The sequence below is a fragment of the Apium graveolens genome, unplaced genomic scaffold (assembly GCF_009905375.1).
Source record: "Apium graveolens cultivar Ventura unplaced genomic scaffold, ASM990537v1 ctg6768, whole genome shotgun sequence".
NCBI classification, from domain to species: Eukaryota; Viridiplantae; Streptophyta; class Magnoliopsida; order Apiales; family Apiaceae; genus Apium; species Apium graveolens.
Genome location: NW_027419767.1, coordinates 76,073 through 103,168, shown reverse-complemented (window position 1 = coordinate 103,168; position 27,096 = coordinate 76,073). Strand labels below are relative to the sequence as shown.

Below are 27,096 nucleotides of genomic sequence, written 5' to 3'. Positions count from 1 at the left end.
AATTATTTAATATATAAAAATCTTATATTGAAATTGAGATGACTAATATTACTTCCCAGTTTTTTTAGCATAAAACAATTAATTTGAAAATTAGTCAGTCATCCATGTAAGTCATCCATGTAATCATCCATGTAATTCAATTATCTAGAATAATTGGAACAACCATGTACGTCAATAACTTGTGAAATTAAAATGTAGTTATAGATGGGGACTTACATCTCCTCTTTAATGCCCAGGCTACAATTTTATATATACTATCACATTAAATCTTGAAAGAAACTCATAAACATCATAAAAATATACACCGCATTTCTTTGTCAAAATTATCATCGTCAATGTACACAACCATATCAATCAGCAACTCAAAAACCAATGCACTTAAGGGCTAGATGGATTATTAGATGGATTATTATGAGTACCTACCGAAAGCAGCATTTCAGACCTAAAAGCTCATACTTTCTGACTTCATCATTTTTTTTAGAAAAGAACTCTACCAACTTGCGATCTCGTTATTTTCCAAAATTCTGGTGTCTCATTATCCTTGAGATGCTCGAATGGATAGCAAACCTGTTTAAATTTCTCTAACCCAAAATGAAAGTCCTGCAATAAATCATAAATAATTAGAATATAGGCGTATTTGTAAGGGGTTAGGGAACATAAGACATTGCCTTCTTTGTTGCAACATGTACATAATTTGGGATGTTATGCAGATCCGCTAGAAGAGAAGTGGGTAACACAACTCATTTATTCTCACTGTTATCCAAATTGAAAATCGAACCTTGTTTCATAGTGGGAGCTTTTGCAAAGCAACAAATTAATGTCAAAGTAAAAGATAATTAATTATGTAAATTTTTGATTTTTTAAAGATTTGGTCATAGGGAAATGGTTGCTAACTTGTAAAAACCTATGATTACAGTGTGAATTTAACCCTACACTTTTGTTACAATTTAATCTCATAAAGTAAACCGGATTAGCAAAAAAGGCTTTGTAAATAAGAGAAAGTCACATACAATGTACACAAGTTCAAACTCTCCATTAGCAGGTAGGAAAACAAATTCATTAGCATTTTATAGCATTCAAGAATGAAAGTATTGGCCAATTCAAGTACATTCAAACAAAAGTTATACTCATTATGTTAAAAGGTTATTACTCGTATTTCTACCGTACATAAAAGATTTTCACATTATTCTATAACTTATGTACATACCTAAATTTTAGTCATTAGAGTAATCACTACGCCATAAGTGCACATAGGCAACCCCTACTATACAGTTGCATAAGGCCCAAATGGTGTTGCATAAGGTAATAGGCAACACCAGAGGGGGGTTGCCAATGTGGAAGTGGTCGTAGACACCTAATGCAATATTTTGTGCAAAACTTGAAAGTAATGCATCAGGTGGATTTTGCAACAGTAAATCACCTATTGGCAACAACAGAAAGTGTTGCATTAGACCTGACAGGATAGTACACTTGGTCCTACGTGGCAACTGACACATCAGATGCCATGTCAGCAACAGGGGGTCCCCAGAGTCACATCAGCATGCCACGTCAGCACGCCATCAGCTGGGTCTCATCCTGCCACGTCAGCATGTGGGGGCCCGCAATGTCACGTCAGCAGTGGGGCCCTTTTTCCACATCATATGTGGGGGCCCATATTATTTATGCAACACCATTTTGATGCATATGCAACACTATTTTCATTCAATTGCAACAGTATATACCACATTATGCAACACCATTTTTAAATTGCAACAGTATTATAATCAAATGTAATACAGTGAAAAGCAATATGCAACATCATACTATGGAATATGCAACACTAGAAAACATAAAAATTTGGCCATAATTTGTCTGTTTTTACATGATACCTGCCATAAGTGGCATCCAACAAAAACAACCATATCAGGAATTCAACAAGTTTTAAACATACAAAAAATACTAAAATACATACGCCCAATTCTAAATTTAAAACACCAAAAGTACATCAAATCTTTCTTCAAATGAACAAAGATACCAAAGAACTAAGTCACTAAGAAGTTGCGCCTTGAGTGCCTTGAATGACTGTAGTACCGTTTTCCTCTTGATCACTGGAAACCGTGGTACATCTTCGAATAAAAACCTTTTAAAAATAGACCCTAAGGCGATGTTGATGCAAGGAAGCTAAATGGAGCTTTAGCCTAGAAAATAAAAATGAATAGAATAAGAAAACAAGATTTGGGCCTTAAACTTAAGTAATGAAAGCAGTTGGACTTAACAGGTCAATCACTCAATATTATGGTATTGATTTGGGCCTTAAACTTTCCATTATTAATTTACTACTTATTTAACACAACGCAATTAAACCCAACCAATAAAGTCAATAATTTCATTTTTAGAATTTATTACGAGCTATGGGCTGTAAATACATGCATCAAAAAATGTACTTCTGCCTAGGAACAGATTGAGCATTTGCCCCAAAAAGACGCAAAACAGATAGTGTACAAAGCGTAAAAGATTTATGATTTATCTGCCAAGAGAGACTAAAACAAAGAGCTAAATACAACCATAAAAGCAACTGGACTCAAAAGGTAATTTTTTTTGGAGTCAATATAGGCCCCGACATTTCCTTTAACGAAATTACTTGAAACAACTTGCAACTAGACCAAAAAAAATTCATTCTAAATTTATATTTAACAAATCGATAATGTGCTATATAGTCTACATAGACATGCATAAAAAATGTACTTCCAGCCAAGGTTACAGAGAAGCATGTCCCCAAAAAGACGAGAAGCAGATGAAGTAAACTTACAATCCAAGGTTGCTTTGAGGATCTGTAGGGCATCCTCTCCTTGATTACTTTTTCCAATCTCAGTGGTGCGAGGGGAACTAAATCAGCAATTTCCTTTAAAGCAGCATGCACACGACAAAGAATTTGCTCTTTTTTTGCAAGACCACGTGGCTACTGTAATAGCCTAAGGAAAGATAAAGGCGGCACAAAATTTCTTACAAGCATATCCAAGCATAGATGGAGGTATTTTCCGCTCACTGCAGCCTACAATGTAGTAAAAGCAAAACTAATCCTTGATAAGAACAAGCAATGATAATCATTATTGTATAGTGAGTAGCATTACATATCAAAGCAACAACCAACTCAACCAATACATCCATCACATCTGGACCATAGTTCCACAAGCTCATGCCACTTATCTGAAGGTAACAAACTTTCTTTAACAACCAAAAAACTAAAATCCGAAAAAAATAATGGAAAAAGAAATGAGCAAAAATATTAATGCACTATTACTTACAGAAGAAAGAAGCATTTTGTGGTGATCAGAATCTATGTAAGAAACTGCTCCAGACAGGGCTTTCAAACTTGTCTTTTAAATTATAAAACAACATTAGGTAAGCCTTTACAGAAGTAATAAGAGGACATAAAGTTTACACATTTTAGTGCATATACTTTACAAAAACACTCAACCTACCACAAGCATGGCCACTTCATCTGGTGCTAGGCGTTCAGTATGGTGCGGATTCCCGATCAACTCGTGATAACTGTCAGGTTGACCCTGAAAACTTATAAATCACTATTAATCAACCATAAGATTGATCTTCAAACTGAGAATCAATGTCAAATGATTAGAATTTATAACATATAAAAATCCATTATCTACTTAAATGTTTGAAACTGCAAACAAGCCTGTATGATGATTTTCTCTCCATAGTTCTGCTTAACAGTAGACATAAACTCCGCCAGAAGCTCGGCAAATTCCTTGATGCAGGTGAATGCATACAAAATTAGTTTTTAGTTGTAGACCGCAAGTAATTATATCTATGAATTACAGAAAGGAAGATAAAAAGTACCTGCCCAGTTGCCCTCTTTTGTTTGAGCCCAATAATGAACTCATCATCCAGCAACTTTTGGTTATTTGTGCCGACGTCGATGGTAATAGGTAAGCACTGCAAATACAACACAAATATACAGTTTAGAATAAGAATTAACAATAATGTCATAGTATAGATAGGAAGCTTCATGTAACCCAGGTTGCCTTGTTATCTAATTGAATAGAACCATGAAAAGTGGTTAAGGGACAGCACGGATATACTCTACGTTCCCATGTCGCTAGCAGTAACATCCATAACATACCACCACAGTCTGGTAGCCACAATCAAATAAAAGACCCTAGAACTTATTCAGTGTTTCTAAATAATGATTACTGGGATTGATTTTGGTGACCCCATTGCTCATGACCGACTTCGCTTCTATTATATACTCAGTGTTGCACATTTATGCTCCTTCTGTGTTAATTACTTTGTATATTTTGCTAAATACTTCATCCTATTATGTTTTCTTGCTTGCTTCTAAAAATCTGAGGTGCTTAACTCTTCGTTGCTTATTATGCTACATACTAAGCAATAAGTCTGAGTGACTATGTACTGCTAACTATATTTTATTTGGTAAAAAATTAAGTCCTCATTTATAAGAATATCAAGATCCAATTCAACAGAATGAATAATTATTCTATGTTTAATTTGTCAGCATAACTCAAGCAAGGGCAAAGCTTATGCACATTTACTTTATAAAGCAATTGAAGAAATGTTCTAATATCCACTTAAGGACACACACAATTAACTATTTTTCTTAGTGCAAGACCCTCCTATTGTATTCAGTTTTTATAATGATTGTTATTGGATGAAGAAAAAACTACTTAAAGATATATTATCTCAGCTCAAAAACTAGTTAAAGAATTTATGATAACTGGTGTCACTAAAATTTCTGAAGTGTTCGGGTAATACATGCACTAGAAGGAAGAACATGTTACCTTGATCCGTTCATATTCTCTGACTGCACAGGTTTTAGCTTCCTCTGTTACTCTTACAGTTTCTTTCAACTCATCTATTTTGCGAATTCTAGACCTGTCACCACAAAAATCTTTGATGAAGCAGCTTCAAGATTTTCAATCCTTACATTCAAGGAGGCCAGTTCGGATAAAAGAGTTTGCACCGTCAACAAAGCATTCGCGCGGTCAGAAAATGCATTGTTAATTGCCAACATCACCCCAAGATAGTCATGAAGCTTATCCTGCAGTATAAGAATGAGCATCTGTAAATATCTAGCACTTCGAGTGGAACAAGATGCTTGAAAAGATAAAGGATCATGATTAAAGTTAGCAATTCAAGTCTGGGAAAGTACAACAATCCAGTAACTTACCAGATGCTTGACAGTTTGTGCATTCAACTCCCGATAGAGTCTGTAGCTTTGACAGCAGCAGTAGCTGAAAGAGATATGTCCTAAGTCCAATCATGTATGAGGATTTAGGAATAACTTTTATGTAATCTGTTTTGATTTCATTGATATTAATAAAAGGCTTGTTTTGTTTTTATTGCGGGCTCTATCTATTTAAATGTTTAAATAAGATATACCACAGTTTAGAGTAAAGCTTTTTATGGATTGTGATGAGATCATAATAATGAGACCTAAAAGATGATAACTCTAAACTTAAATAGTTCCTGGTCGTAGAATTATAACTGGTAATTAATAATCCGCAAAGATGCGGTACATACTATGCTTGCTTCATTATGAAGGATGTCTGTTCTCATAGACATTTGTTGGTGACACTATAGCTAGTATGTAGGTGCTTATTATAGAATAAGTTCACTGAACATGACTCACACAGCTGAACAACTAATGGAGTTCACTCACGTGTCAGCAGTTGTTCACATAGTGATAGTTGTACAAGTATCCTTAGACTTGAGGTCATCATAGTCATCTTGTGTACACTGAACTATGCTTTGGTTTAGTTCTTAGTCTCAAGGGACAATTATAAGGGCTCTACTGGGTATAGGAATTTGTACACGAAGATAGGGTATGATCAATAAAGGATCTACCCCTTCCAGTGTAGGAAGAGAATGTTCAATGCTGATCCACTTATGTTAATCCAGGAATCTCTGGCCAGAGTGAATGAAATTAGAAAGGAGTTTCTAATTTACATTAAATAGAACTAAGCATAGTGAATGGGAAAGCAAGTGATTAAATAAGATAGGCTTGACACAAGTTTTGCCTTGTATTTAATCGTGATATTGCAGTAGAAGGAATTAATTGTACGGTAACTACTCACTGAATAGGTTCTTGGTATTCTAAGCAGTGAATTCGTATTATCCGGATAGTCGCGATATGCTGAGAAGTATCCCTCACGATGTAGAATAAATATGATTAATTTATTAATCATATTTAATGAATTAGAGAATCTATATAAATAATGATAAAATAATTTTATTATTATTTATTTCTACTACCGCTTAATATTGAACCTATAGGGTCACACCATAAAAGATAATGATTTAATGGTGGAGGAATTAATTAATAATGGCTGATAATTATTTATTTATGAAATAAATAATTAATTGGCAAATTTAATAATTGATTAAATGAGATTTAATTGATTATAATTAATGAAATTTATATTATTAATTAGAAAAGATTCTTAATATTATTAATTAAGAATTTAATTTTTGGAAATTAAATCAAGTGAGAGAATTATTTCTAAAGAATTTAGAAAAAGGATTAATAATTAAAAGGTGTTTTAATTATTAGTGAGAATAATAAAGGGTTAATAATAATAATATTTTATGGAAAAAATTTAGCTGAAAATTTTGCCTATAAATATACTATTATAAACCCTATTTTTGCCTTAACCAAAAAGATTGACAAAACCCTAATTATCTCCATCTCCTCCTCCTTCATTACATCGTTTTCTTGGTGGATACCGGTGGAGTGCTTCACACTTGAGGAGCATCTGCTAAGGATCTCCGTTCATCGTTCTTGGATCGCTATTAAAGACCTCCATCTTTCCATTAACGTAAAGCTTCTTAAGGTAAACATACTGAACTACGAATTAAATATTATTTTTTCGCATGGATCCTGCGGAGGGTTTCGGTTCTTTTTAAGAGTAAATTTACGTTTTCGCTGCGTTTATGTGCTAAAAACCCTTCAGTAGCCACATTTTTCATGTCTGCAGATCTCACCCTTTGAGAGTTGAACATTGCCTCATCCGCCTCAAACTTCGTTAGCTTGACAAAAGCCAACCCCAGTTGCCCCATCGTCTCCCCAATTTCTTGCTGAGCTTTAATTTCATGTCAATAGCATACGTCCCATTTCATTATACATATTATTAGTACCTAAATCAACTACATGACAGTAATAAATATTACAAATTTACATATAACACCGAGGCAAATATCGATATTTCCTTTATTGTATGGAGCTAGGAAATTGATTAACATACATTTAAGCTTAATCAAGTCTGAGATGTCGCAACTCAAAATGGTCTCGCTAGATCAGCATTATCAGACAAATATCAATACATATTTGAATCGAGAAACATTACTAATTATATAAACCGACAAACATAGCACTCAAAATTTATAATTTACATCAAAAGAGTTCAATAGACCTGCTGAGAAGCATACCAATCTGATTCTCGAAATCCTGCAACTTACCCTTCCTCTTGAAAAATTCCTTATCTTCCTCCACAACCGGTGGCTTAACCGCACCCCAATCATTCGTAACCGACTGCTTCAACTCCTTAAAAATCCTCAACAAATCCCTCCCTCCTTTCGCAGGCAACGCAACCTCATTCACATCCAATGCACCCTTGCAAACTCTCCCTCCCAAACAACTGCCAAGGCAACTTCACCGCCCCATCCAACATTCTCGACGCCACATCCGTGGTCCTCACCAACGGCAACTTCCCATTCGACACGTCTTGCTCCTTCTGAGGATCCGAAACCGTGATTCGCACATACTTCGCTCCGGAATGTGAAGTCGAAGTTGCGAACAAATCATGACCGTTGACTCCACTTCCTCCGTTGCTATCTTCTCCATCGAACGATCGAAATATTGCTTCAGCATACGAAGGCGGTTCGAGAAACGTGTTGTACGGATTAGGTTGTTGATTTCTCGATTGTTTCTACACATCTCGGATCGAGATGTGTAGGAGAATATAATAAGAAGGTGAGCGGAGGAGAGGATGGTGGAGGTGAGAAGGGGTCTGAAGATCTGAGTGAAGAGAGGGGTTGAAAGACGAGGCGGCCACTGCTAATGATTTATGTTTGTTAGGGTTTTATATAAAATGATAAATTTTTAGGGCTTGTCTGTTAACGGGCTGGGCCTTGACTTAATTAAGTCTTTACAATCATAATTTCTTAATTATTTTGATAAATATCTTGTTGCTTTTCTGTAAATTATTTTAATATTATTTTAATTTTCGAGTATCAGCTCAGATTTAGAGAGAAAGAGTGAATTTTTGTTAAGGGGGAAATAACCGCCCAATTTTTTGGCCTGGGAAAGTGTGCAGATCTGTGTCTCAACATCATTTAATTATTTTTTTAGTTTTTTATTAAATATTTACAATTTTAAATATTATAAGAAAATTGTATAACTAATGTAAAATATATGTCAAAATAACACGACAATGATAAAATTAATCGGAACAATTATTTGTATAATTGAATTGTCGAACAAGAATTTAAAAAAAAATAGAAATCATTCGGGACAAGAATCTACATGGAACCCGTGTTGACCGTAATTTGACTATTATAAAAAACATAATACAAAATCTAATTTTTTTAAAAAAATTACACAACTTAAAAATTAGTAGGTAATATCATCCGTATGGTTGGATCGTTGAACAAGAATTTTAAAAAAATAGAATCACCACTCGGGACAAGACTTGGTTTAGGAACTCGTGTTGACCGTAATTTGACTATTATAAAAACACACGCTATAAAATCTAAATTTTAAAAAAAAAATTACACATTTTTAAAATAAGTAGGTATCATCATCCATACGGTTGGATCGTTGAACAAGTATTTTAAAGAAATAGAATAATCACTCGGGACAATACTAGGTAACAGCAACCCGTGTTGACCGTAATTTGACTATTAAAAAAGCACGTGATATAAAATCTAAATTTTAAAAAAAAAAAATTAACATCTCTAAAATTAGAAGGTAACATCATCTATACGGTTGGATCATTGAACAAGAATTTCAAGAAAATAGAATCACCACTCGGGACAAGTCTTGGTTATAGGAACCCGTGTTGACCGTAATTTGACTATTATAAAAATACGATATAAAATTTAATTTTTTTAAAAATATTTAGACATTTTTAAAATTAGTAGGTATCATCATCCGTACGGTTGGATCGTTGAACAAAAATTTTAAAAAAATAGAATCACCACCCGGAACAAGACTACGTAATGTGAACCCGTGTGCACCGGGGTTTGACTATTAAAAAAGCATGTGATATAAAATTTATTTTTTTAAAAAAAAATTACACATCTCTAAAACTAGTAGGAAACAAAATTTGTACGGTTGGATCAATTAAAAATATTTTAAAAAAATTATAACATAAATATCAAATAAATTTTAAGAATAGTACAATAACTAACGCAACACTAAATAACCTACTGCAACACCATAAAGCAAATACAACGCCTGAAGTGCCACATCAGCAAGTGGGCCCCACTGTGTGCCACGTCAGCATGCCACGTCAGCATTTTGGGCCCCCATGTGGGTCCCACTAATCCCATGTCAGCATTCCACGTCACCAATGGGCCCCATATGTGGGGCCCAAAATGCTGACGTGGCATGACACGTTAACATGCCACGTTAGCACCCGTGGGTCCCCAGCACGCCACCTCAGATTTATTTTCCACGTCAGCATTTATTAAATAAAAAAATATCTAATGCAACGCTATGACCTCTACTGTTGCATGCTGCACAACACTAACAGTTATTAGCAATGGTAGCTTCAATGTAATGAAACGCTTTCACCACTATGTTGCAATAAACTGAAAATTTTGTAGATAATGCAACGCTTTTTTGCAACGCTGGATAAAAATCGTTGCCTATGTGCACTTATGGCGTAGTGAATGTTCATGACCGATAATGATGATGCCTAAAACTTTTTTACCTATGGGAGGATTAGCTAAGAATGCGATCGCTATCCAACCTGAAGCTTGATAAATAGACCCTACTTTAATAATCACTTTGTACTTTACATATTTTGTAACTCTGATCCAAGATATAAATCAATCACCTGGTTCCTAGCGTGCAAAAGACTCAGAAAAGCTCATCTTAGTTAAAATTATGTACATGCCTTCAGGAGAACATATTGTAAAGGCTAAAATCTAAATTCCATGAAAAGAGAAGATGAAAGGAGAAAAATACGACAAATATAAAAGTAATAGGAAGAAATAAAGGGAGAAAATCATTAATCCTTGAGATGGATGGCATGAGAGATATGTTCACCTCCACTTGAAACTCAAAAAAGCTCATCGTTCATTAATGTTGTAGATCCATGAGAGCACACCTTACACAAGAGATAACAATCCAAAAAAATTAAAGATTATGATACGATAATTGGTGGAATAATATCAAAAATTGCACATGAACTACAACTTTAAGTCTCTCGTTCATTAATGTTTATAACGGGTTTTCAAAAAGTAAAAAAGGCACTGAAGTGGAATATCGATGACAGATCCTTCCCCGTTATGCAAGCACTTTAAATACCTGTTAATAAACCAGGTAAAATTGAATTCCTGAAGAAAAAATAGTTACTGAAACTTCAAGAACTAATATGGCCAAATAATAAAATTATCAACATTGTTCTAGAACACAATTAAGGGATGTCAATGAGGCTGAAAAGAAATAGCTATTTCAGCAAGATTATCAAGCTGTCTTAGACTCTGTTTCTTTTAAAGCTGAGGCATTTACTCACCATATTCCAGCTTATCAAGTTCTAGCTGAACAGGACAATGTGGCTTCTGAGAGAATTCTCAACTTGGTGCACACAACTGCTTCTATGCAAAGGGCCAAGGATGCAATCACTACCATGCCCTTCACAGCTGGTGATGAATTTGACTATCTAGCTGGTGGTTCTGAGGAGTTTGGGGATGAAGATGATGATGAAGAAGATTTCATGCACACAGGGGGAGAAGCAGGCCATAGCTCAAGTACAAACACTCCATCTTGGATGTTTAGCAAAGACTGTGATGAGCACCATTTCAAATCAACTCTCTTTCACATCATTCAACAAACTCAGACAGCTCTTCAAGCCACTACAAATTCCAACACCAAGAGACTTTTTCATTTACTTTATTTTCTTCTATTTTCGTTAGTAATTTACTGAAATGTCTCTACTTCCGTTAAAGTTAACGGTTATCTTGGATGGAAAGTCATTAACGGGGTGCAAATAGAAGAGAAATCAATTTTATGGGGTGCAAGTTGGCAGAGAAAATAATGTAGACTGAAATCGCAAAAATAAAAATAAAAGTGGATTACGAACTGCCAATTACTAATATAAAAAGAACTTATTATTGAATAACACACAAGTCAAAGATTTTTAAAATTGAAATCCAAATTAAATATGTCGATCCATTTATATCAATATATTTGACTTTAACAGCTTGCTTTAAAATATTATAATCCATGATTTTAAAATGAATTGGTAGCGGTTAAAATTTTCGTGAGACTGGGCTGTTGAGTTCTCGTTAATTTTAGGCCTTGTGACCACATGGGTTTTCTAGTCTGGGTTTAACCATCTATCACTAGATCTATATTAGCAAACAATTAAAAAATGCATTTCAAAAGCAAAAAAAAATTGAAAAATAACATTGACGAGTACCCGCGTCCTACCCAATTATTTACATGTGGTTTGAGTACGAAGGTTAAAAAATTATAAATTAATGATAAAAAGTAATATTCTAAAATTCTCGATTAGACCCATCAATCCACCATTAATCCTATACAAAGTACTACACTAATTGATTTTTGAAATATTTGAATAGAATCCTCACATAATGTGTTGGATTCATCAAATTTTGATTGGAAACTCTGGTTCGAATCTGCGAATTTATTAACATGTTAGTATAGTTCAAAATTTATATCCGTTAAACCTAAATTTTTTACAGTTGTTTCCAAAATTATTGTAACTATTGATAGCTGAAAATAAATTTATCTTTTACATAAATTTTAAGGCAAAAAATAGATTCCATTTATGTCATGAAATACAATCAAAATGTCATTGAAATCTCACTTTTATGTATTTTGAAAAATTAACGTAAATATCATTAACGACTTTACTTCCATAGGTGATTAAGAACATTATAATTTATTAATTACTTTGTTTGAATAAATAATAATTACTACAATTTTCAAATTTTTTCCATATATTAGTATTACTTGGAGATCTTGAATTAGAAATTCTCATTAAAATCTGCAAATTTTTAAAACAACATATCATTTAGGTTTCAAATTTTAAAAAAACTTCATTTTTTAAATATTTATACCATGTATAAACTTTATAGCCGTTTCTAAAGTTTTTAATTGACTGTTACAAGTTGGTTGGAATAAATTTGATTTTAATGTTAAATTAACTGCAAAATACTGTAGTTTATTTAAGTCACGAATACGATCAAATATCATTACGTATCTTGAAATATATGTATGTTGAAATTACATTATTACCATCATGTACGATTTAACTAATATAAGTTATTTAAAAAATCATATTTTCCAATTATTGTTTATTAATTACCGTGATGGTACAAACAATAATTGGTATAAATTTATACATGTATAAGATTGCTCCTAGATTTTAAAATTTTTGTGCAACCTTATTTATATACCATAACAATTTTCTTTTCCCAAACTATCCCAAATTATTTGATGCAAAACATGAAAAATCTTACAAATATTTAATCACAAATTTACATGTAAAAGGTAAGGATGAGGTATGTAAAGTGTGGGTTTAGGCCCAAAACCATGAACCTCTAACGTCCCCTAGAAATTGTTTTTCCAAATAACCGCAAAAAGGATACGTCCAGCACCCAATCCTAGGTACACAGTGACTCCAGCAAAATGAAAAATCTTATAAATACCGAAAAAATATTCATTCCTACAACCTCCAATATATTGCCGCATCTTTAGTTCAGTGTTCTTTTCCTACACAACATAACAGCAGCAGCCATCTTGTTCAGTTCATGTCTAGGGTTTTTGTCTGAAACAATGTTGAATCTCCCTGACTCTCTTTATCGTGATCCGATACAAGGTGACAACAGTGTCATGAAGTAATTGACAATAGATCTGAGTTTTTAAAGAGTTTAAATTATGCATTCATATGTTGAAATACAAGTTAAATTGTGGCCTTGTCATGATTTTATGATGTCTATGCTGGTCATTTCATTTTCATAAAGTGTGGTTTAATCGACCAGGGATTATGTAAACCAGATATACTCATTTGTTTGATTTCATTCTTTATGTGGTTCATACACAACACAGATCGATATTTATTTGTAATCAGTCTGATTTATGAAAGTATCTCTTCAATCGGAATGTGCAAATATATATCTTTGTATGCACCAAATGTCACTTTTACGTGGATTCTTTCGATATTTTGTAGTTTTATATTTTATTTAGAACATAAGTATGTGCAGAGAAATGATGATCTTGACTCGCCTAAATGACTGTATATATCATTTAAGTATGCTTGTTAGAAGTTTAAAGTGCAGTCCAGCCTGCAGAGTCAAATTATTTACACTCTATGTTCTAATGTCTATTGGGTGATATAGTATATTTCATTTCTAACATGTGATTTATCAATACAGAAACAGGGAAGAATTCAAGATTTGGCCCTCCACATTTGGCGGTCAATCAGTACGGTTTTCTTACTCCTATCGGTATGCACAATGACTTGGGTCTACCAAATGCTTTGCATTGATCAAACTAAATGTATTTATTTTAATAGCTTGCTTAAATTTATATCATGTCGTGAATTCTTTTTATTAACTTCTAATTTTGGTTAACATTAACAATAAAAGTTCCGTGTTTTGATTTGAGTTTCTTCCTCACATCTTAATACTGAAGTGGACTACTAAACCAAAATGGCAGTATCTAGGTTACATTGTTATATTTGATCTTCTCAAGTCCAGTGTCCCCCAGTTATATAGTATTTAATCAATATTTCGTGATTAATGATCCTTATTCTTTCTTGTCTTTTGAAATGATTATACTTGTTTGTGAATCCCTTCATCCTTGTGTCCGATACTATGACATGCACGTCCCCTCATCGGATAGGGGATTCATCCTGAATCCTAATTTTGATTCTTTCCCCCAATTTGTAATCAAAATTTATGTTAACCGCCTATTTTCGTAAAATTAAGTATCAGTTTTTGTTAGTAAATACAAACGTATTATGCTAGTGTTCATTTTTGCATAAATTAAAATATTTTACCTGTATTTTGTGTTTTAGATCAATAAGTTATGCATTTGATTAAATTTGCTTATAGTTTGTGGTTTTTTAACCAGATTGAATATATGTAACATCAAATCTAGAGAAAATCTATATTTCTATATGTCGTGTCCCCCGCACCTGAATTTCCATATTATTATATTTATTTATTAGATTTTTGTCCACGCACCCCAGCACTTCTGCACCCGTATCTTTGCTTGTCAGTTGCCGAAGAAATCTTTCATTGAACTAATGAGAAGATTTGCGGACATCTCAAATATTTTGGAAATTTGAAATTTTGAAACCCAAAAATCTGGAAAATAGGCATTGTAAGGAAGTTCTGCAACTTTTATGTCACACGTCTTAGAGAAGTCCTACCGTTAAGATCAAGTTGCATCACATCTGAATCAGAACTTGATATAATTTATAAAATCCGCACATGATGGTCATTGGAATCATTTAAATGATTTACTACTTTGTTTGACAAGCTCAGCCTTGTGGTTTGTATTGGCTATTCTATCTATTCAAATAAGAATGTTGTGTTTTACAGTTGGTGATTAATTATCTTCTTTATTGCAGGAAGTATTATCTATATACAAGTCATTAACACCTGAGAAACTTACTATGAAAGATTCAAGTAAAGTTTGTGATGTACTGTTTTGTTTGAGGTCATTTCCGCTCCTTTAATTTCCTTTTCTAGTGGTATTAACTTTGTAATGTATTTGCTTTATATGTTCGATTTCCTAATTTTCAAACTTTTTTCTTATCAAATTTATTTTACTTATCAAATTTATTATCTATATACATCAAATTTATTTTTACTTATGCAGGAGCCATAGCTGGTCCTCTATGTACTTAAAAATTATGTATGCAACTCTAATATCAAGTGTATTTTCTATTGAATGCAGTGCTTGGCCACTCACCCTCAAACCAAGATGCAATTCCTTAATGGTATTTTTCTGAACTTTCTGAAAGCTATGTGACTTGTTTCTGCTAATGTATTCAGTATTTACATTAGTCTTCTTCAACATAGTTGGATGTATCCACAGTTATAGCTTCTTCTCACCAAATGATAAAAGCTAATTTCATTCTATAACTTTTGCTGATTTCTTGATGTCTGATATTGCTACTTAAAGACCACACAAGATATTGTCGAACTTGACGTGTTTTGATATATAAATGCATTCACTTTTTATTTCAAGCTGGTATGATTTGTTTATGTGAACACCAAAGAAACAGGACACTGAGGTGAAATCAAGGATTCAGTTGAAGTTACAAGTTTGTTACATAAATTCTGGGATGAGGATTTTGCATAACTTATTCAAATATTGTTATTAACTGATTTTAATAGGATAATTAAGGAGCTAGATAAGGTTAATCGTAGACAGACTTGTATTAACTTACTTCTGTCCTTGCAGTTCAGATACATTGTTACTTGTACCCTTTCTTGGAGACTGAAGAAACGAGCAAGTCATTCCAGTACCTAAGGCTAATGAGCTTGGGGTCATTGGTGGTCTTCTGAAGGAGGTAGAATCCACTCTAAATCAATACATGATACCTTCAATTTTTTATACTTTTAGCCATTTGAATTATTAAAACAGCTAAGCACCAGTAACCTTGCATGGAAGTATTTTCTCATTGCTAGTTGCTACCCGCCCTTTCAAGTTTCAGCTCTGAATTGAATGCAATGTTGAGATGATTAGCTTAATCAGAACAATAGTTGAAGAAAATGTCCATTATTTCTTACCAGATTGCATATCAATTTGCTTTAATATGATCTGATATGCCTATAAGGTTCTACTCCAAATATCATCCGAATCTTCTCTACTATGCAGGTAGGCGACCCTTCGACAAAGGTTGCTGTTCACTGTTTGCTTGAATCAGGACTCTTCCCTTTGTGTCTAAAATCCATAGAATATGGAAACGAACTTTCACAATCAGTAAGTGTCCATTAAAATTTGAACTCAACATTCTTTCGCTTCCAAGCATTTTTACTGCAATATATCACCTTACATGTAATGTAAGACAGTACAGAGTATAAAATCTGGTTACTAAAAATTTGAAATTAATATCCCTTTCTAGTGTTTCTGCTAGGTGTTTATTGAAAAAGGGATTTTTAGTTAATACTCCATGTTTCGTATTAATACATATCAAGTCGATTTGATGAACATCTAATATTTTGGTGTTAGATGAACATTATTACCCAGCCATATATAAATCATAAGGTTTATATTGCATGGCATAGACTTGATCGTCCTAGTAAGAACCTGAGCAATAATTCTGAAACAATTCCGGTACACCATCAAAATATAAATAGATCGACACCCATAGTTAATTGGCTCTTTAAACTCACTCTGAACACTTGTATATGGCTATACAGACTGCATCTTGGATAATGTCAAGAATAACGATGCAAGAGCAGGGACTACAGTATTGCTGTGAGCCTGCAAACCGGTTGTGTGCAATCATGAAGGTTTTTAATGACGTAATTGAAAAGATGCAGGATGAACCGTCTACTACAGTTTTGAAGAATATTATCAATGTTATGTCATACTGTCCGATGATCCAAGGTTAGCCAGCAACCTTTGTAAGCATATCTTCCAAGCTGTTGTGTGTTTCTATTCTTATATCGTTCCTATAGTTATTGTATTATTGATTTAGAACTTGTGTAAAAAATGTCTCTGACCAAGCCGGATAGCTTGAGATTGGTTTTATGTCCCTTGGGGCGGTCTGGTTGTTGTACTTAACAAACATAATTTGATGTGATTCGAATGCAGCAGGGGTTGTCTCCTCTTGAGAAGCTTCATTCCGCCAATACTGACGACTGCCCCATATATTGAAGCCCTTCGTGTAAGTCCATCCAGATGATCTCTTATATACATGTAAAAATGTGGACTCTATTGTGGCACAAAACAGCAAATTTCACTACCAAAATCCAAGTTTATAAAAAAAAGTATCTATATTACGCATAAATACTGGAGGCACACAGTATTTGCAATTTTGTATGCCTCAGCAACTTCTATGGGCATCTCTAGTTGCACAACAAAACCGACATCAATACTTCTAGATACACGACTCCTCGTTTTGAATATTACATAATTTTTTACATGAGTTTTTGTCGCGAGGACAGAGTCACAAGTACACACACTAATGTATCTTAAATGTTCTTATCTAATATCTAATTTTCTATACATATTATGCAGGCACGCCCTATAACCTTAAAAAATTACAAGATTTGTTTCAAAAGCTATCGATGGGATGCGGGCCAAATGCAGAAGCCGTTGGTGATGTTGCAGGTTCCTCACATCTTGATCGCTAGCTGATATTTGCTAGCTCTTTCCTTTCGTTATACAAGGGAAATTAAGAATTCTCTTATAGATCTCAGAAACCTTTTAATTTTAGCTATGATGTTAACAATATTTTTTGTAGAACAATTATATCTCCAAGTTGCAAAATAATACATGATAAACAATCATAAAATGCCCTATCCAGATTCATGTGGTTAGCTGATGATATTTTGGTGTTTAGTTTTCTCCTTTTACGCATTTTTTTATTTTCTTTACTCATCTTCTTGAATTACACGCATGAACTCATTGAATGTCACTATTGATCAACGCTCTCTGTGAACTCTGATGATTGAGATCTTGAAAAAATATTGTTATGTTCAAAGATTAAAAGATTAGATATAGTACATAAAATATTATTACCATTAATAAATTTCTTTATGATTTATAAACAATATGTTGAGATTTTCTAAACTAAAACCATCTATTGAGGACTTGAGATGTCAAGAAACAAAAATTCGTTTATTTGCATCAAACTTTCGGTCTCAAGCATGTAAAATAGCAGTTACATTTGAGACATCAAGACCTGTGCATCTTTTCCTACCTATCTCTGTCTTCTATTTTTCCAGTTTGCGCAAATACACTAGAATCTTCATTCACATATTGCTGTGTGCGCATCATCAACCTTATAAAAACAAAATTGGCGGCTAACGAGTAGATGGGAAGAAAAATCTCTAGTTTAAATTGTGCAATTTGTTTATATGAACTTCAAGTTTCTACCACTGGAAGCTAAAAAGAAAGACATTGAGCTGTTGATTGTTTATTATGCAGCAGGCTCTGCATAAAATTTTAACTCTGATCATACATACCCGTACAATTGTCTATATGCTCGAAGAAACTATCTGTGTGCTTGGTACTAGACTGAAAATATTGAAAATTGAAGTTAAAATGGCATATATAACAACCAAAAAAATTGCATATTAAACTGTTATAATGCTAAAAATTGCTGCATAAAGTTATTTAATGTATGACATATGTATAATATATTTTACATTATGTTAACATACAGTACATAGGGCAAGAAGTTTTTACAGAGCTGGTAGACTACTGTCTAGCCAACAGTTTAAAAATAACGTAGTTTAGGCATCGGAGTTATCACAAAGTACAAACTATTCTCCCTCCCTCCCTCCCTCTCCATGTCTGTGTGTCTGTGTGTTTAAATATATAACACTACATTTCGTTTATTTTGGCCGGGACAGGTTAAAGCTATCTTCCCTTTGACAAATATAATCCATATGTGCACATTTTTAGAATTAATTTTGTTTTGCAAATAGCAGATACCAACATGATTGTAGACAAAGAAAAAATTGATCATACTTTAATATTAAAATAATAAAAAATGACTGGATCTGAGCATGTGTTTTGCTAAAAAAAATTATTTAATATATAAAAATTTATATTGAAATTGAGATGACTAATATTACTTCCCAGTTTTTTTTAGCATAAAACAATTAATTTGAAAATTAGTCAGTCATCCATGTAAGTCATCCATGTAATTCAATTATCTAGAATATATTGGAACAACCATGTACGTCAATAACTTGTGAAATTAAAATGTAGTTATAGATGGGGACTTACATCTCCTCTTTAATGCCCAGGCTACAATTTTATATATACTATCACATTAAATCTTGAAAGAAACTCATAAACATCATAAAAATACACCGCATTTCTTTGTCAAAATTATCATGGTCAATGTACACAACCATATCAATCAGCAACTCAAAAACCAATGCACTTAAGGGCTAGATGGATTATTAGATGGATTATTATGAGTACCTACCGAAAGCAGCATTTCAGACCTAAAAGCTCATACTTTCTGACTTCATTTTTTTTTAGAAAAGAACTCTACCAACTTGCGATCTCGTTATTTTCCAAAATTCTGGTGTCTCATTATCCTTGAGATGCTCGAATGGATAGCAAACCTGTTTAAATTTCTCTAACCCAAAATGAAAGTCCTGCAATAAATCATAAATAATTAGAATATAGGCGTATTTGTAAGGGGTTAGGGAACATAAGACATTGCTTCTTTGTTGCAACATGTACATAATTTGGGATGTTATGCAGATCCGCTAGAAGAGAAGTGGGTAACACAACTCATTTTTCTCACTGTTATCCAAATTGAAAATCGAACCTTGTTTCATAGTGGGAGCTTTTGCAAAGCAACAAATTAATGTCAAAGTAAAAGATAATTAATTATGTAAATTTGATTTTTAAAGATTTGGTCATAGGGAAATGGTTGCTAACTTGTAAAACCTATGATTACAGTGTGAATTTAACCCTACACTTTTGTTACAATTTAATCTCATAAAGTAAACCGGATTAGCAAAAAAGGCTTTGTAAATAAGAGAAAGTCACATGCAATGTACACAAGTTCAAACTCTCCATTAGCAGGTAGGAAAACAAATTCATTAGCATTTTATAGCATTCAAGAATGAAAGTATTGGCCAATTCAAGTACATTCAAACAAAAGTTATACTCATTATGTTAAAAGGTTATTACTCGTATTTCTACCGTACATAAAAGATTTTCACATTATTCTATAACCTATATGTACATACCTAAATTTTAGTCATTAGAGTAATCACTACGCCATAAGTGCACATAGGCAACCCCTACTATACAGTTGCATAAGGCCCAAATGGTGTTGCATAAGGTAATAGGCAACACCAGAGGGGGGTTGCCAATGTGGAAGTGGTCGTAGACACCTAATGCAATATTTTGTGCAAAACTTGAAAGTAATGCATTAGGTGGATTTTGCAACAGTAAATCACCTATTGGCAACAACAGAAAGTGTTGCATTAGACCTGACAGGATAGTACACTTGGTCCTACGTGGCAACTGACACATCAGATGCCATGTCAGCAACAGGGGGTCCCCAGAGTCACATCAGCATGCACGTCAGCACGCCACGTCAGCTGGGTCTCATCCTGCCACGTCAGCATGTGGGGGCCCGCAATGTCACGTCAGCAGTGGGGCCCTTTTTCCACATCATATGGGGGCCCATATTATTTATGCAACACCATTTTGATGCATATGCAACACTATTTTCATTCAATTGCAACAGTATATACCACATTATGCAACACCATTTTTAAATTGCAACAGTATTATAATCAAATGTAATACAGTGAAAAGCAATATGCAACATCATACTATGGAATATGCAAAACTAGGAAAACATAAAATTTGGCCATAATTTGTCTGTTTTTACATGATACCTGCCATAAGTGGCATCCAACAAAAACAACCCATACAGGAATTCAACAAGTTTTAAACATACAAACAAATACTAAAATACATACGCCCAATTCTAAATTTAAAACACCCAAAAGTACATCAAATCTTTCTTCAAATGAACAAAGATACCAAAGAACTAAGTCACTAAGAAGTTGCGCCTTGAGTGCCCTTGAATGACTGTAGTACCGTTTTCCTCTTGATCACTGGAAATCGTGGTACATCTTCGAATAAAAACCTTTTAAAAATAGACCCTAAGGCGATGTTGATGCAAGGAAGCTAAATGGAGCTTTAGCCTAGAAAATAAAAATGAATAGAATAAGATAACAAGATTTGGGCCTTAAACTTAAGTAATGAAAGCAGTTGGACTTAACAAGTCAATCACTCAATATTATGGTATTGATTTGGGCCTTAAACTTTCCATTATTAATTTACTACTTATTTAACACAACGCAATTAAACCCAACCAATAAAGTCAATAATTTCATTTTTAGAATTTATTACGAGCTATGGGCTGTAAATACATGCATCAAAAAATGTACTTCTGCCTTGGAACAGATTGAGCATTTGCCCCAAAAAGACGCAAAACAGATAGTGTACAAAGCGTAAAAGATTTATGATTTATCTGCCAGAGAGACTAAATAAAGAGCTAAATACAACCATAAAAGCAACTGGACTCAAAAGGTAATTTTTTTTGGAGTCAATATAGGCCCCGACATTTCCTTTAACGAAATTACTTGAAACAACTTGCAACTAGACCAAAAAAAATTCATTCTAAATTTATATTTAACAAATCGATAATGTGCTATATAGTCTACATAGACATGCATAAAAAATGTACTTCCAGCCAAGGTTACAGAGAAGCATGTCCCCCAAAAAGACGAGAAGCAGATGAAGTAAACTTACAATCCAAGCTTGCTTTGAGGATCTGTAGGGCATCCTCTCCTTGATTACTTTTTCCAATCTCAGTGGTGCGAGGGGAACTAAATCAGCAATTTCCTTTAAAGCAGCATGCACACGACAAAGAATTTGCTCTTTTTTTGCAAGACCACCGTGGCTACTGTAATAGCCTAAGGAAAGATAAAGGCGGCACAAAATTTCTTACAAGCATATCCAAGCATAGATGGAGGTATTTCCGCTCACTGCAGCCTACAATGTAGTAAAAGCAAAACTAATCCTTGATAAGAACAAGCAATGATAATCATTATTGTATAGTGAGTAGCATTACATATCAAAGCAACAACCAACTCAACCAATACATCCATCACATCTGGACCATAGTTCCACAAGCTCATGCCACTTATCTGAAGGTAACAAACTTTCTTTAACAACCAAAAAACTAAAATCCGAAAAAAATAATGGAAAAAGAAATGAGCAAAAATATTAATGCACTATTACTTACAGAAGAAATAAGCATTTTGTGGTGATCAGAATCTATGTAAGAAACTGCTCCAGACAGGGCTTTCAAACTTGTCTTTTAAATTATAAAACAACATTAGGTAAGCCTTTACAGAAGTAATAAGAGGACATAAAGTTTACACATTTTAGTGCATATACTTTACAAAAACACTCAACCTACCACAAGCATGGCCACTTCATCTGGTGCTAGGCGTTCAGTATGGTGCGGATTCCCGATCAACTCGTGATAACTGTCAGGTTGACCCTGAAAACTTATAAATCACTATTAATCAACCATAAGATTGATCTTCAAACTGAGAATCAATGTCAAATGATTAGAATTTATAACATATAAAAATCCATTATCTACTTAAATGTTTGAAACTGCAAACAAGCCTGTATGATGATTTTCTCTCCATAGTTCTGCTTAACAGTAGACATAAACTCCGCCAGAAGCTCGGCAAATTCCTTGATACAGGTGAATGCATACAAAATTAATTTTTAGTTGTAGACCGCAAGTAATTATATCTATAAATTACAGAAAGGAAGATAAAAAGTACCTGCCCAGTTGCCCTCTTTTGTTTGAGCCCAATAATGAACTCATCATCCAGCAACTTTTGGTTATTTGTGCCGACGTCGATGGTAATAGGTAAGCACTGCAAATACAACACAAATATACAGTTTAGAATAAGAATTAACAATAATGTCATAGTATAGATAGGAAGCTTCATGTAACCCAGGTTGCCTTGTTATCTAATTGAATAGAACCATGAAAAGTGGTTAAGGGACAGCACAGATATACTCTACGTTCCCATGTCGCTAGCAGTAACATCCATAACATACCACCACAGTCTGGTAGCCACAATCAAATAAAAGACCCTAGAACTTATATTTAGTGTTTCTAAATAATGATTACTGGGATTGATTTTGGTGACCCCATTGCTCATGACCGACTTCGCTTCTATTATATACTCAGTGTTGCACATTTATGCTCCTTCTGTGTTAATTACTTTGTATATTTTTGCTAAATACTTCATCCTATTATGTTTTCTTGCTTGCTTCTAAAAATCTGAGGTGCTTAACTCTTCGTTGCTTATTATGCTACATACTAAGCAATAAGTCTGAGTGACTATGTACTGCTAACTATATTTTATTTGGTAAAAAATTAAGTCCTCATTTATAAGAATATCAAGATCCAATTCAACAGAATGAATAATTATTCTATGTTTAATTTGTCAGCATAACTCAAGCAAGGGCAAAGCTTATGCACATTTACTTTATAAAGCAATTGAAGAAATAATTCTAATATCCACTTAAGGACACACACAATTAACTATTTTTCTTAGTGCAAGACCCTCCTATTGTATATAGTTTTTTATAATGATTGTTATTGGATGAAGAAAAAACTACTTAAAGAATATATTATCTCAGCTCAAAAACTAGTTAAAGAATTTATGAATAACTGGTGTCACTAAAATTTCTGAAGTGTTCGGGTAATACATGCACTAGAAGGAAGAACATGTTACCTTGATCCGTTCATATTCTCTGACTGCACAGGTTTTAGCTTCCTCTGTTACTCTTACAGTTTCTTTCAACTCATCTATTTTGCGAATTCTAGACCTGTCACCACAAAAATTCTTTGATGAAGCAGCTTCAAGATTTTCAATCCTTACATTCAAGGAGGCCAGTTCGGATAAAAGAGTTTGCACCGTCAACAAAGCATTCGCCGCGGTCAGAAAATGCATTGTTAATTGCCAACATCACCCCAAGATAGTCATGACGCTTATCCTGCAGTATAAGAATAGAGCATCTGTAAATATCTAGCACTTCGAGTGGAACAAGATGCTTGAAAAGATAAAGGATCATGATTAAAGTTAGCAATTCAAGTCTGGGAAAGTACAACAATCCAGTAACTTACCAGATGCTTGACAGTTTGTGCATTCAACTCCCGATAGAGTCTGTTAGCTTTGACAGCAGCAGTAGCTGAAAGAGATATGTCCTAAGTCCAATCATGTATGAGGATTTAGGAATAACTTTTATGTAATATGTTTTGATTTCATTGATATTAATAAAAGGCTTGTTTTGTTTTTATTGCGGGCTCTATCTATTTAAATGTTTAAATAAGATATACCACAGTTTAGAGTAAAGCTTTTTATGGATTGTGATGAGATCATAATGATGAGACCTAAAAGATGATAACTCTAAACTTAAATAGTTCCTGGTCGTAGAATTATAACTGGTAATTAATAATCGGCAAAGATGTGGTACATACTATGCTTGCTTCATTATGAAGGATGTCTGTTCTCATAGACATTTGTTGGTGACACTATAGCTAGTATGTAGGTGCTTATTATAGAATAAGTTCACTGAACATGACTCACACGGCTGAACAACTAATGGAGTTCACTCACGTGTCAGCAGTTGTTCACATAGTGATAGTTGTACAAGTATCCTTAGACTTGAGATCATCATAGTCATCTTGTGTACACTGAACTATGCTTTGGTTTAGTTCTTAGTCTCAAGGGACAATTATAAGGGCTCTACTGGGTATAGGAATTTGTACACGAAGATAGGGTATGATCAATAAAGGATCTACCCCTTCCAGTGTAGGAAGAGAATGTTCACTGCTGATCCACTTATGTTAATCCAGGAATCTCTGGCCAGAGTGAATGAAATTAGAAAGGAGTTTCTAATTTACATTAAATAGAACTAAGCATAGTGAATGGGAAAGCAAGTGATTAAATAAGATAGGCTTGACACAAGTTTTATGCCTTGTATTTAATCGTGATATTGCAGGGTAGAAGGAATTAATTGTACGGTAACTACTCACTGAATAGGTTCTTGGTATTCTAAGCAGTGAATTCGTATTATCCGGATAGTCGCGATATGCTGAGAACTATCCCTCACGATGTAGAATAAATATGATTAATTTATTAATCATATTTAATGAATTAGAGAATCTATATAAATAATGATAAAATAATTTTATTATTATTTATTTCTACTACCGCTTAATATTGAACCTATAGGGTCACACCATAAAAGATAATGATTTAATGGTGGAGGAATTAATTAATAATGGCTGATAATTATTTATTTATGAAATAAATAATTAATTGGAAAATTTAATAATTGATTAAATGAGATTTAATTGATTATAAATTAATTAAGAAAAGATTCTTAATATTATTAATTAAGAATTTAATTTTTGGAAATTAAATCAAGTGAGAGAATTATTTCTAAAGAATTTAGAAAAAGGATTAATAATTAAAAGGTGTTTTAATTATTAGTGAGAATAATAAAGGGTTAATAATAATAATATTTTATGGAAAAAATTTCAGCTGAAAATTTTGCCTATAAATATACTATTATAAACCCTATTTTTGCCTTAACCAAAAAGATTGACAAAACCCTAATTCTCTCCATCTCCTCCTCCTTCATTACATCGTTTTCTTGGTGGATACCGGTGGAGTGCTTCACACTTGAGGAGCATCTGCTAAGGATCTCCGTTCATCGTTCTTGGATCGCTATTAAAGACCTCCATCTTTCCATTAACGTAAAGCTTCTTAAGGTAAACATACTGAACTACGAATTAAATATTATTTTTTCGCATGGCTCCTGCGGAGGGTTTCGGTTCTTTTTAAGAGTAAATTTACGTTTTCGCTGCGTTTATGTGCTAAAAACCCTTCAGTAGCCACATTTTTCATGTCTGCAGATCTCACCCTTTGAGAGTTGAACATTGCCTCATCCGCCTCAAACTTCGTTAGCTTGACAAAAGCCAACCCCAGTTGCCCCATCGTCTCCCCAATTTCTTGCTGAGCTTTAATTTCATGTCAATAGCATACATCCCATTTCATTATACATATTATTAGTACCTAAATCAACTACATGACAGTAATAAATATTACAAATTTACATATAACACCGAGGCAAATATCGATATTTCCTTTATTGTATGGAGCTAGGAAATTGATTAACATACATTTAAGCTCAATCAAGTCTGAGATGTCGCAACTCAAAATGGTCTCGCTAGATCAGCATTATCAGACAAATATTAATACATATTTGAATCGAGAAACATTACTAATTATATAAACCGACAAACATAGCACTCAAAATTTATAATTTACATCAAAGAGTTCAATAGACCTGCTGAGAAGCATTACCAATCTGATTCTCGAAATCCTGCAACTTACCCTTCCTCTCCAAAAATTCCTTATCTTCCTCCACAACCGGTGGCTTACCGCACCCCAATCATTCGTAACCGACTGCTTCAACTCCTTAAAAATCCTCAACAAATCCCTCCCTCCTTTCGCAGGCAACGCAACCTCATTCACATCCAATGCACTCCCTTGCAAACTCTCCCTCCCAAACAACTGCCAATGCAACTTCACCGCCCCATCCAACATTCTCGACGGCACGTCCGTGGTCCTCACCAACGGTAACTTCCCATTCGACACGTCTTGCTCCTTCTGAGGATCCGAAACCGTGATTCGCATAAACTTCGCTCTGGAATGTGAAGTCGAAGTTGCGAACAAATCATGACCGTTGACTCCACTTCCTCCGTTGCTATCTTCTCCATCGAACGATCGAAATATTACTTCAACATACGAAGGCGGTTCAAGAAACGTGTTGTACGGATTAGGTTCTTGATTTCTCGATTGTTTCTACACATCTCGGATCGAGATGTGTAGGAGAATATAATAAGAAGGTGAGCGGAGGAGAGGATGGTGGAGGTGAGAAGGGGTCTGAAGATCTGAGTGAAGAGAGGGGTTGAAAGACGAGGCGGCCACTGCTAATGATTTATGTTTGTTAGGGTTTTATATAAAAATGATAAATTTTTAGGG

The 27,096-nt window shown here is 33.8% G+C and overlaps 2 pseudogenes; both read right to left on the bottom strand.

Moving 5' to 3' along the window:
• Nucleotides 1-2,410: 2,410 nt before the first annotated feature.
• Nucleotides 2,411-12,964, bottom strand: LOC141703571 (sorting nexin 2A-like; annotated as a pseudogene).
• An 8,416-nt stretch (nt 12,965-21,380) lies between these two features.
• On the bottom strand, nt 21,381-26,748 carry LOC141703570 (sorting nexin 2A-like; annotated as a pseudogene).
• Nucleotides 26,749-27,096: the final 348 nt, after the last annotated feature.